This window comes from Oncorhynchus mykiss, chromosome 7, assembly GCF_057628025.1.
Source record: "Oncorhynchus mykiss isolate SJ-2025 chromosome 7, ASM5762802v1, whole genome shotgun sequence".
NCBI classification, from domain to species: Eukaryota; Metazoa; Chordata; class Actinopteri; order Salmoniformes; family Salmonidae; genus Oncorhynchus; species Oncorhynchus mykiss.
The window spans coordinates 42513662-42526421 of record NC_143028.1 but is presented as its reverse complement, the minus strand read 5'-3'; the positions used below and the strand labels follow the sequence as shown (position 1 = coordinate 42526421).

The window sequence follows — 12760 nt, the reverse complement described above, 5'->3', positions numbered from 1 at the left end:
ACAGGACGTACCAGACTGGGGACACGCACTTCAGGGAGAGTGTGGAGAGCAGGCACAGGACGTACCTGACTGGTGACACGCACTTCAGGGCGAGTGCAGGGTGCAGGCACAGGACATACCTGACTGGGAACACACACTTCAGGGAGAGTGCGAGGAGGAGACACATGACGTACCAGACTGGAGAGGTGCACTTGGTTGCACCAGACTGCTAACCGGATCCTCTGGTCGGATGTTGAGCAGAACACACTTGCACAACATCCCTCTCATCTCACTCTCTCCCAACTTCGCCATTGCCTCCCTGACAGTCTCTGGCTCTTCCCTCTGCTCAGCCGCCAGCTCCATGTGCCCCCCCCCCAAAAAAACACTTGGGGTTGTCCTTGGGCTTTCTGTAGCCGCGAGTTATATCAATATAGGACTCATTTTACTGTGGATATAGATACTTTTGTACCTGTTTCCTCCAGCATCTTCACAAGGTCCTTTGCTGTTGTTCTGGGATTGATTTGCACTTTTCAAACAAAAGTACGTTCATCTCTGGGAGACAGAACGCGTCCCATTCCTGAGTGGTATGACGGCTGCGTGATCCCATGGTGTTTATACTTGCGTACTATTGTTTGTACATATGAATGTGGTACCTTCAGGCATTTGGAAATTGCTCCCAAGGATGAACCAGACTTATGGTCTACAATTATTTGATTGTCTGATTTTTTTAAATTGTCCCATGATGTCAAGCAAAGAGGCACTGAGTTTGAAGGTAGGCCTTGAAATACATCCACAGGTACACCTCCAATTGACTCAAATTATGTCAATTAGCCTATCAGAAGCTTCTAAAGTCATGACATCATTTTCTGGAATTTTCCAAGCTGTTTAAAGGCACAGTCAACTTAGTGTATGTAAACTTCTGACCCACTGGAATTGTGACACAGTGAATTATAAGTGAAATAATCTGTCTGTAAACAATTGTTGTAAAATGTACTTGTGTCATGCACAAAGTAGATGTCCTAACCGACTTGCCCAAACTACAGTTTGTTAACAAGAAATGTGTGGAGTGGTTGAAAAACTAGTTTTAATGACTCCAACCTAAGTGTATATAAACTTCCAACTTCAACTGTATGTGACCCAGACCAGGTTCAAACACTGTCAGACACACATATCTATGATGGACTGCTTACTCTTTGAGGAAAAGAGACTAGTCGAAGACGTCACTTTAAACTACAAAGATGCAGCCCTACCTTGGGAGATTCTCAGTTGGGAAAAATTATGTCCTCTCCTTGACCCCTCCGTCCTCCTCTCCTCCGTGTCCCGGAAACCGATAAGTGGCCGAGTGGTTGAGGAAAGTATCAATTCATTAGTAGGCGGATGGATGAGTATACTTCCCTCCACAATTGACCTACTTATGTAAAGGATACACAAGAGGTTCCTACCAGCAGCTAGCTCAGAAGTGTTTTAAAATCTGCCACACCCCCTTTGAATCAGCTGTTGGTTTCTCAAAGGAGAAAAGCATATGCACACATTTCAATACGGTATTTTTGGTTTTATCTATAACATGTGTCACACCCTGACCATTGTTTACTTTGTATATTTCTATGTTTTGGTTGGTCAGGGTGTGATCTGAGTGGGCATTCTATGTTACATGTCTAGTTTGTCCAGTTCTATGTTCGGCCTGATATGGTTCTCAATCAGAGGCAGGTGTTCGTCATTGTCTCTGATTGGGAACCATATTTAGGTAGCCTGGGTTTCACTGTGTGTTTGTGGGTGATTGTTCCTGTCTATGTGTTTTCACCAGATAGGGCTGTTTAGGTTTTTGTTACGTTCTTTATTTTGTAGTGTTTGTATTGATTTGTGTTTTACGTTTGTTTATTAAAACATGGATCGCAATCGACACGCTGCATTTTGGTCCGACTCTCCTTCTCATACAGAAAACCGTTACAACATGTCTTACACAACTAGTTACATTTGATATAATCACTTTACACATTTATTTTGGTATTCCACCCCTGTAAACATAATTTGCTTGATAATGTGGGTGTGGGGAAGGAGAGTCTCATTTCATACAAGCACATTTGTTTCTATGTTTACTGTCCTCGCCTTTGCTCTTCGATTACCTTTGAGGAGAGGAGGCAGGCAAAACCCATTGAGATTCTCCCCTTGACTTCTCTCCAAAGGGTAACCATCTCCCTCTCTGGTGGTCTATGGCTCAGTGTCTGTTAGAAAGCACTCCACTAGATGTCACCCTCCTGCTTGACTTGTAGCAGATATCTTGACAATTGTGCTATGAACAGCTGCCACAGGCCCCTTGCTGCATTAATAAATCACAACATTCACATAATGCCTGGGAAAAGCTTTCATGTGTAAAGGAGAGAAAAAAAGCTGTGAATGCTCTGAGGGAAAAGGAGGAACATTATTAGTTAAGGTACGCATGTCATTGCTTCTTGAAGAGCACTGGTTGATGAGTGCATTCTTTTTTTCAGTCACACTGTATTTAGCCTACCGTATTAATCTTTAATCCACATCTCACCTATCCAAACCTATTGGATCTCATCCCATAACTGCAGAGGAATGGCACACCTAAAAGCAGTCATCATTTTGAGATAAAATAGCCGGGTGACAAGAAATGGATGTGTAGTTAAACAATAAGGCCCAAGGGGGTGTGGTATATAGCCAATATACCACGGCTAAGGTCTGTTCTTAGGAATGACGCAGAGGTGCCTTATTGCTGTTATAAACGGGTTATCAATGTAATTAGAGGAATAAAAATACATATTTTGTCATACCCGGCTGTCAGCCAATAAAATTTGATTTGATTTATAAGCAGCTTTCAACGACCTGTCAAGAAAGAAAGCTACTACCAAGTTTCACCCTTTTCCCCTGTGATAGGAGAACTCATCATTGAATGGCCATGATCTACAGTATCTCTATATACAAGCCATGGGTTTAGATACATAGTGATCACTTTAGCTCTGTATAAAATATTATACACTGCCTGATCCAATGCACAATAGAAGCATCCCTCTCAATTGTTGTGGGCTGCGCAGACCTTGTGGAAGCCATCTTCCCATCTGAAGTTAGATATATCTGAAATATGGAGTTCATGGGCAAAGGTTTCTAGGAAGGAAAATTTGACATGGATGCTTTTTGAACTTTTCCCCAGTGATATTTCAATTATAGAGTTGTATTATTTTCTCGGTGGAAAATCTTGACATCTTGACATAGGGAAATGTTGTCTTTATCTACACAAATCAAATCAAATGTATTTTTATATAGCCCTTCGTACATCAGCTGATATCTCAAAGTGCTGTACAGAAACCCAGCCTAAAACCCCAAACAGCAAGCAATGCAGGTGTAGAAGCACGGTGGCTAGGAAAAACTCCCTAGAAAGGCCAAAACCTAGGAAGAAACCTAGAGAGGAACCAGGCTATGTGGGGTGGCCAGTCCTCTTCTGGCTGGGCCGGGTGGAGATTATAACAGAACATGGCCAAAATGTTCAAATGTTCATAAATGACCAGCATGGTCCAATAATTATAAGGCAGAACAGTTGAAACTGGAGCAGCAGCACGGTCAGGTGGACTGGGGACAGCAAGGAGTCATCATGTCAGGTAGTCCTGGGGCATGGTCCTAGGGCTCAGGTCCTCCGAGAGAGAGAAAGAAAGAGAGAAAGAGAGAATTAGAGAGAGCACACTTAAATTCACACAGGACACCGAATAGGACAGGAGAAGTACTCCAGATATAACAAACTGACCCTAGCCCCCCGACACACAAACTACTGCAGCATAAATACTGGAGGCTGAGACAGGAGGGGTCAGGAGACACTGTGGCCCCATCCGAGGACACCCCCGGACTACACTAAATTAGTCTCCTTGTTGATTTAATATATTTCAGACTTGAAAGTATATTAATTTGTTCTGTAGTTTTATTTCATGCAATGATGGCACCTGAAAGCAGACATAATGTATTCACATGGAACTAAAAGGTGTGCAAAAGAAGGAGCAAAAAAAATCTATAAAAAAACCCAGACAGTAAAACGTCAGGTGAATGTTCTGTCCAATTACATGGAAATGAATTTGGTGACATCGGCATACAAATACACAAAACAAAGTATCACATGCTGTACGGAAAACTGGAAAATTTGTACACAATTTACTTTCCACATATTCAAAGTGTCTGTGGCCTACTGTCCGACCAAGTAGTGGGCCTGCATCTGTCCTATGTTCCACTGTTCAGCAGCCTGCTGGCTGATGGAATGAAACTTGCCCTGCTCCTATTCTTACTAAACAGTGGGACCCTTAATCTCCTTCCGGAGGGCAGCACCTCAAAACATTTGGGCAAGATTGTGTGTGGGGTCCTCTATGATGTGTTTGGCCGTGCCCCTTGCCCGTTTTATCATAGAGGCCCTTAAGCCCCCTGCAATGCAGCCTGCAGAGCTTGGACCCCAGGTTCACAGTCTGCTTGAGGGTACCCTTATCAGCAACTGACAGCCTACTGTACCAGGCAAGGAAACAGAAAGTCAGCACACTCTCTATATGGCAGGTGTAATAATTGGATCCGGGTGTTGGTATTAATTTGTCTCAGTCTGCGCATAAGGTACAGTTGTGCTTGGCATTTTTGATTGATGTTCTCTGAGTGTTGGCATTAAAAGAGAGTGGGCTATCCATGATAGTTCCCATACACTTAAAGCTCCCCACTCAGTCTACCTCTTCACCACCCAGGACTAGGTGGCTCACTGGGTCTGCCTTCCTCCGGAAATTAATGAGCAATTATTTTTTGCGGTTGATGTTGAGTGTGAGGTAGTTGTTATTGCACCAGACATGAATCCTGTTTACTTCTATTTGGAAATGCTGTGTGTCATCTGAGAGGTTGACAAGGGTGGTGTCATCTACATGTTTCGTTGCCAAGCAGTCTCTGTCGGAACATCTCAGGTCATTGGTGTATATGGAGAATAGCACTGGAGCGATGACCGTTCCTTAGGGGTAACTGGTAGGAATGTTGTGTTGTTGAACTTGATATATTGTCCCCAATCAGCAGGAAGTCCAAGACCCAAAAGGTAATACTGGGGTCCACCTGTAAGTGGGAGAGTGTGTCACAGAGAAGGTGAGGCTGCATGCAGGTAAAAGCCAAGGAGAAGTCCAGGAAAAGGATGCACACCAATGGAGGCTGGTGCGAGGACCAATAGAAAGACTGACTCATTGTAATGGCTGGATAGCAATGAATGGAATAGTATTGGACATATGGAAACCACATGTTTGACTCTGTTCCACCAATTCCTTTCCAGCCATTACAATGAGCCTGCCCTCCTGTAGCTCCTCCCACCAGCCTCCACTGATTCACACATAAGAGTGAGGCCTCTCCATGTGTGTCAATGCACTGTGCATCTCCGTCAGGACTGCATCCTCCACGGATCTGTTCTTTATGTATTCAAACTGCATTGGGTCAAGGGCTCCATCCACATGAGACCTGAGATGTGTGGGTATCAAGCGCTCAAGGCACTTCACAACGACTGACGTTAACGCCACAGGACAATAGTCATTCAGCTCCGCTGGATTGTTCTCCTTTGGAAATAGTCGGATCTCAGACGTCTTCCAGAGTGAGGGAACCATGTGTTCTGATAAGAAGCTGTTAAAGAGCACGGGGAATATGTCTGCCAGCTCATCTGAGCATTCCTTCGGTAGCTGTCCCTTGATGTTGTCTGGTCGGGGTGCTTTGATGGATTTTTCTCTCTTGAAGACCCATCTCACCACCTCTTGGTGGTTGACGCCTCCCCTCCATCCAGAGCCTGGAATTCCAGTTGTTCCCTCAGGCTTCTGTTACAGTGGAGAAGTTGTGATTATCAAAATGACAGTAAAAAAGTGTTGAGTTCATTGACAAACTGTCCCTAGTCATTTATGTTTTTCCTTGGGTTTTTTGGCTTGCCCTGTGAGGGTTGCCAGACCCTGCCAGGGCTGCCTGAGATTCCCATGATTTACACTTTTTTTTGTAGTTGTCCTTAGCCTGATCTATTTGTTCTTTCACTGTCCTCTGCAGGGTTTTCACTTCCTCTTGGTTGCCAGCAGAAAATGCTGTCTGTTTCATCTTAAGTGTCTGTTTAAACTCTGCAGTAATCCAAGACTTGTGGATAGCATTTAACCATCTTTGTGGAGACTAATATGCCCTCACAGAAATGTATATTTGCAGTCACTGCTGATACTGACTCCTCAAGGGTATGGTCCACTATAAAAAAATGTCCCAGTTTATACAGGCAAAACAGCCTTGCAGGCTTTCTACAGCTTCCTATGACCATATAAGGACTGCCCTTTCCTTAATATTTTCCTGTTTCAGTTTCAATGTTGCCAGTAATTTAATTGCATAGTGGTCCGACGTGTTCACTGGGGGCTTCTGCAGTGACTTATATGCCCTTTAATATTACCAGCACAAATCCAATTTACTATCTCCCCCTATGCTACAAGTAACACACTGTTCATAGTTTGGTAGGACAGTGAGCGAGAGTTAAAATAAACGGGTATGGTTTTGGGTGCATCAGGGGACATCTTCCAGCATGTTGATGCATTGGTAGATGGTTTGAGCAGCAGTTGTAGTATCTGGTACTGGTGGTAAATAAACAGCTGTGATAAACACTTGTCCAAATTCCCTTGGGAGATAAAGGGCGCAGTGAAATGCATAATAGTTCAACATCTTTTGTGCAGATACTGCTCTTGATGGTAATGGAAGAAAACCAACATTTGTTTACGTAAAAACACACCCCTCCTCCTGTTGCTTTACCGGTGATTGACGGGTCACGATCTGTGCGATTGGGACCATAAAATCCATTCAATTTCAGCGCGTCATTAGAAATGTCATCAGATAACCAAGTCTCTGTAAAACAGAGAATGCAAGAGTCTCTATATTCACTCAGAAAGCGGGAATTGGCACTGAGCTCATCATTTTAGTTTCTTATTGATCTCACGTTGGCAAAAAGGATGTTGGGGAGTGACGGATTGTTCTTGTGTTTTTGAAGTTTCCTTCGCAATCATCCTCTTGTCTCCTTTCCTTAGTCCTCCTTTTAGTCTCTTCCATTGAACATTCCATGTTGTATTGATCTCCTGTGGCAATGCGCTTGTGCCATAGTTTTCTCTGCTGGTCTATGATGATTTGATATCAACAAGTTTGTGTCTGGTGTACCTGATACTCCATCGATGTATTCCACCTGCATCTCCAAACTTTAAGGGGACCTCCACAAGCAGATTCAGGCATGTGATCAAAACAAAAGCCAATTGTAAATCCATCTTATGTAGGCTACTCCCCATGAAATACGTTCAAGAATCATTAACATGGGAATGATGAAATATTTGTCTGTGAGTTCAACTGAGCAGGCCTCTAAAGCAAACCATCAAACACCTATCATTCTCAAATGTATATTTGAATATCTCTATCAGCTGGAAAAAAATAAATGTATCATACTGTGTGTGTGTGTGTGTGTGTGTGTGTGTGTGTGTGTGTGTGTGTGTGTGTGTGTGTGTGTGTGTGTGTGTGTGTGTGTGTGTGTGTGTGTCTTTCTCCCTCTCTCCCTGTAAGTAACTCAATATTTTCCTTGAAAATAACTAATTAATTCAATATTGAACATTCTCTGCCCTTTTCATTTGTGCTTTATCTAACAATTTCACATTTCTTTGTAAAATCAAATTCATAAATTGTGCCCATGTACTGCAATGGACTCTATCTCTGTTTGTCTTCATCATGATCCTAAAGCCTTGAATCTGAGTGCAATTGAAACAAAGTGGGGGAGTGGGAAGGGGTGATGAGCTGAGAGGCATCCGATTGGTTGTTTGCAGGTAAAGCAATCTGCAAATGCATTAATTATTAGGGGGCTATCTCCTGTCCTTTCAAACTGTTATCTCCTGTCTTTTCATACTAGAGAGGCAGAGTGGGAAGGGGGTTGGGATGTAGCGTCTCACACTCACTGACAGAGGGGGAGGTCAGTTTGCGGTGTGTTATGGGGGAGGGGGCACAAACAGAGGGCCATGGGCCCCTTTTTAGGTCTCTGTGGAATGTAATTGAGGCTCACTCTTTAAAACACAAGCAAACAACCAGGAAAACAGATAATTCATGATTGCTGTGTTGGCTTTCTGGCTGTGGTGATATCTGTTATAAACATATCATCTCAGTTGAATGCTGTTTATCAAATGCAAGTGAACTCTTGTAGCATAATATTATGAGAAAGAGTCCATATCAAACTTTCTCTGTCAAGACTAAATGTCTGTCTAGTGTCACAAATAATACTTCCTTTTGTGTTTTGAGTTCATGCGGATCAATAACCTAAATAAAATTGCTATGTTTGACGTTAAAATCTGTATACAATTGGCTGGACTGCATACATCTCTTTGAGCTTGAAACTTGGGACTCAGCTGAGGCAATGAACTTCACAGATTTTTTTCAACAACACCCCTTTGAAGGTGACATCAAAGAGGCCTTGCATGTAAGTAAAACTTTTAAGAGACACACTGTGTATCAGGTGGGCTATTTTTTCCATTATATATTATTTCTGTCAACGTTTCCCCTTTCATTTGTAGACTGATTAAGGTCAAATATGCCAAGACAGGAAACAGCAAGCAAGGAGCTAATTACCAAGTGTTACGCCAAAGACAGTACAGTATGAAGATAGGCTAAAACTGCTTCTCCAATAGAAATCCCCGATCAAACTTATAATGTTCCCTCTAAACTGAGCATGTGTGCAGGCACGCAGCTCCCCGGGAATGCTGTGCGCTAATAAGCAAGAGATAGAACTTTACTCAACGTTCTAGAGTTTTCCCCGTTAACACTATCAACGTTTCCCTTTAATGTGGGAATAGTGATCGAATCAACGCAATTTTAGCCACATTCAATGCATTATACCACAACAAAACAAACTATGTAAGACTTTTAGTATGCGAAGCTAACTATGTAAGGTATTTTGTTGTAGGCAGGAAGCATCGGAGTAGGATTATATTGCATTGACAGGCAAGACTCTGGTCCATACTCTACAGTCTACACAGACCGGTGTGCCTTAACCAATCAGAGCTGCAGTAGGCCTATATGCATTCACTTTGAACTGGACTGTTTTTACAGCATGAGCGGTCGTGAGTACATGTACTTATTTTAAGATCAAAGCGAGAGCTACATGTAGCGACATTTGTACATTTTGATCATATCTTTCGCTAGTTAGTGGGTTATTAGCCCAGTTATAGATAATTTGTAGACAGCAATAGGGGAGTGATTGCTTCCCACAAGAGCACAAAATGTGTGCATTTTTAGACATTTTTGAAAAGTGAGTCAGGCAAAGAGTTATTTTTATTTTTTTGTCTTAAAGGGTCGGTGTATTTTGAGACAGGCTTGAATAAATTGTGTAGCCAATAGGCAGAGGGTAGCGTAGTTTGTCTGATTCTCTGTAATAATGGTATGGAAAAAAAATAATGCATTTTATTTTGTAAAGTGGTTTCTTGCATCACACAACAACATTTTCAGTCACCTCCTTGTCTGAAGGACAAGTGGATTAACAGGTTAATGTCAAGACTTGCATGTTTGTTTCAAAAGTCTCATGGAATGTTGGCGTACATTGAACACCACACATTGGCTGCTACTGCAGGCTGAATGATAGAACAGCTATTTCCATGTTAAAATGTTATGGGATGCATTTTCTCCATTGTTTTTGATGGTAGGCCACTCTGGTAGGCCTACATTATGATCAAATAGCCACAGTAGCCTACTTGACCACTTAAAGCGGGTACAGCCTCAGTGTCGACAGGAAACACACTGGAAGTTGCACAGAATTTTCATAACATTCAAGTTTGTGCTCAGCAGACCTGAAATTTGTTCAGTGATGAAACATTTTTCAGGGAACATTGCTTTTAGGCGATGTCATGGTGACGTTGGCTAGCTAAGCTCATGCATAGAAACAAGTCACCGGGTTTAACAGTTGTCTCGCGCTGAACTTCGCATGTGCAGGCCATCAAATCGAAGGCACTCCTTCGATATAGTTATTTTTGACAAATGAAAATGTGTCAGTTTGTCACTTTCATAAGGTTGGAGTAATAACATGTTCAACTACTTAAGTCATTTGAATATATAAAATTAACCACTAACTAAAAATGTTTCGCTTGATCGGTTTGGTCTGTTTCGCAAGCATTCCCGGAAGTCTCCCGATGATGCACCTCTGGGTGGTTAGACTGTTTCTCACTGGCGCTATCCTCCAACCATTCCCTCTTTCTACCCCTTCTCCTTCCCCCCTTCCCTCCCTCCATCTTTAGCCCTGACTCCCTCCGAACAGTTGAAATTCTACACTGGTGTGCTGAGAGATCACCATAGAGACAAATTCGTCATTATCTTCTGTGGCTCTTCTCCAGAGGGCAGTTGGGCCTCCCGAGTCACTTCATCCTCCTATAGGGCGATTTGACTTCATAGTGTTTGCTACATAATTGCAAATTGTACCCTGACCACCGCTGCTCTCCAATCCCAATGTGGCATATGGATATTGGCCGGTTTGTGTGTCAGTAGATAACATGCATGTTTTATATCCCCCTTATAATTGAAATAGTCATACTTGGAAACCCGCAATGGTTACAACGGACCATGTTGAAAAATTAACCAACAATCATACAGTCAAAGAAAATATGTAGACCTATATGAAATTTGGGGGGTTCATTCTAGCCTTGTTACAATTGCAGACCGAAACATTAGACCTGTCAATATCAATTTGTGAGACCTCATAGAATGATGTGTCTATAAAAGAAAATAGTTTGACTTGGCCTAATGGAAAATAGCATGTCACAACGGCCACGTGCACCGTTATCATGCATATCTCCATGAGCTACTTTGGTGAGCTATAAATAAATGCATTGCTGCTGCCTGTCTCATAGGTAGGTTATTTAATTCGTGTACGTGTAGTCCATATTTAGAAAAGCCCATACATCTTTACGCTAATAGAGGAGGAAGACAACTACCCTACCCAGAATCCCTGTCGCTCTGTTGCAAGCTGGGTTGTATAAGTCAGTACTCCAAACAATTGCTAAATGTTCCGTTTTGCAACGAAAAATAGCGTTTCTATTGGACAAGTGCAGCCAATGGGAAGGTACCTACCTAAATCTGGCCAATAGAAACACTAGTGTTCGTTGTAAAACAAAACGAGAGTTTCTATTGGACAAATTCAGGTAGGTCCCTCCCCGTTTCGTTCCGTTTGCTTTCGTTTAAGAAACGTTTTGCAACATAATCGGCATAATGAATACGCCCCTGGCTTCTTGCGCTTTGGGAGTGTTTCCCATTTAAACAAGCACAGTGGTGAAGATGGCGGAGAGTTAATAGTGGCAAAAAAGAAACTGGTCTGGTGTACTCAATGAATGCATTGAAGCGGGTGAGTTTTTCTGCTAATAGTCGGTGTTTTCTTTTCAAGTTTTTAAAGTGTTTTGTTGGTAACACTGATTTGGGGTTTAAACATGTGGCAAATGTTCCTGTTGATCTGATGTGCCGAGTTACTTGGAATAGGTAGAGGTTTCACCCGTCTTAGTATACCTCAGTGCAACCAACCAACCTACCTTGTAACGTTAGTTCCGATCGTGTTCGTTTATTTACGGAATTTTAGGCTGTGTGAAGTGTTCTTTCTACCTGCTGATGCGAGACCAAATTTGTCGTTTTTAATGTGCGTTCCTCGTGGAGGTTTCGGACTGCTTTCATACCACCTACTCTTTTGTTACAAAGTTTATCCGAGGGGCAATTGATGGGCCACGTTCAGAACCAATTCTATTTAATTTCGACTGTGAGTGAACTCTTCCATTTGTGTAGTCTTGCAGGTTAAGTATCTCTGTGATTGTAACGGTTAATGACCCAGCACTACTATGTACAACGGAAAGGGGAGGGTTGGATACGGACGTCAGGCCACCCGTGAAACCCTCTAGTCTATGCTACATGTCACACATCGGTACAGAATAGGCTACTTATGACACTATATGTCTCAAGTTCACAGGCTACATTTTAATTTACTGTAGTGTAGACATTTGATGGGACATGGTGTTCGTATCAATTCGTGTGTGTATGTGTGTGTTAGCGAGAACGTGTACTCTGCAGTACAAACTCCTCATTGAGTTTTGGTTTTAAAAAAAGGTTAACAACTACTGATATCTGTGTATGCTGAACATTCACTTTCGGAGGAGGTAAGGGAGCATTCTTCCGAGAGCTTGCTCATGTAACTCGACAGACAATGGAGCGTGAGTCATGTCGCTTGGATTTGTAAGGTTCAGGTCTAGGTGTGTGCAGTCAGTCTTTGCTTGCTGGCACAACACGTGAATCACAAGCACCTATACGCACACATACAGGAGGAGGACCTACCCATCTCGTCTTGCAAGACTCAATGCTCTGTGTCTGGCTTCAGACATTTTTTTTATTTTTTTGAGGCAGGGGCAAATTAAATGAAATCTGCCCTAGAATAACTATTGAATCACATGCATGCTTTAGGTATTGGTTTAGAAGATGGGGGTTGTGTTATAAGCCATGTCTGTCAGTTTTCTAATTAGGGCCAGGAGTTTTTCCTAACAATGTGACCTGACCAAGAAAAGCTTGAGGCCCGAGTTATAACACATCCTTTCTCCTCCACACTACTACCCACACATGTGACATGTAAGGCTGGCGAGCATGGTATTTATTTTATTTTTTTTATTTTACCTTTATTTAACCAGGCAAGTCAGTTAAGAACAAATTCTTATTTTCAATGACGGCCTGGGAACAGTGGGTTAACTGCCTGTTCAGGGGCAGAACGACAGATTTGTAC

The 12760-nt window shown here is 42.5% G+C and overlaps 1 protein-coding gene across 8 annotated transcripts in view; it reads left to right on the top strand.

Moving 5' to 3' along the window:
- The first annotated feature begins 11214 nt into the window (after positions 1-11214).
- The window catches only part of LOC110527920 (nuclear receptor coactivator 3), a 43603-nt gene continuing 42057 nt past the window's right edge, over positions 11215-12760 (top strand). For all 8 annotated transcript variants that reach the window (XM_090241057.1, XM_021609537.3, XM_090241055.1 and 5 more), the window contains exon 1: positions 11215-11350. The gene's annotated coding sequence lies outside the window, so the exon portion shown is untranslated. The remainder of the gene's footprint in view (positions 11351-12760) is intronic.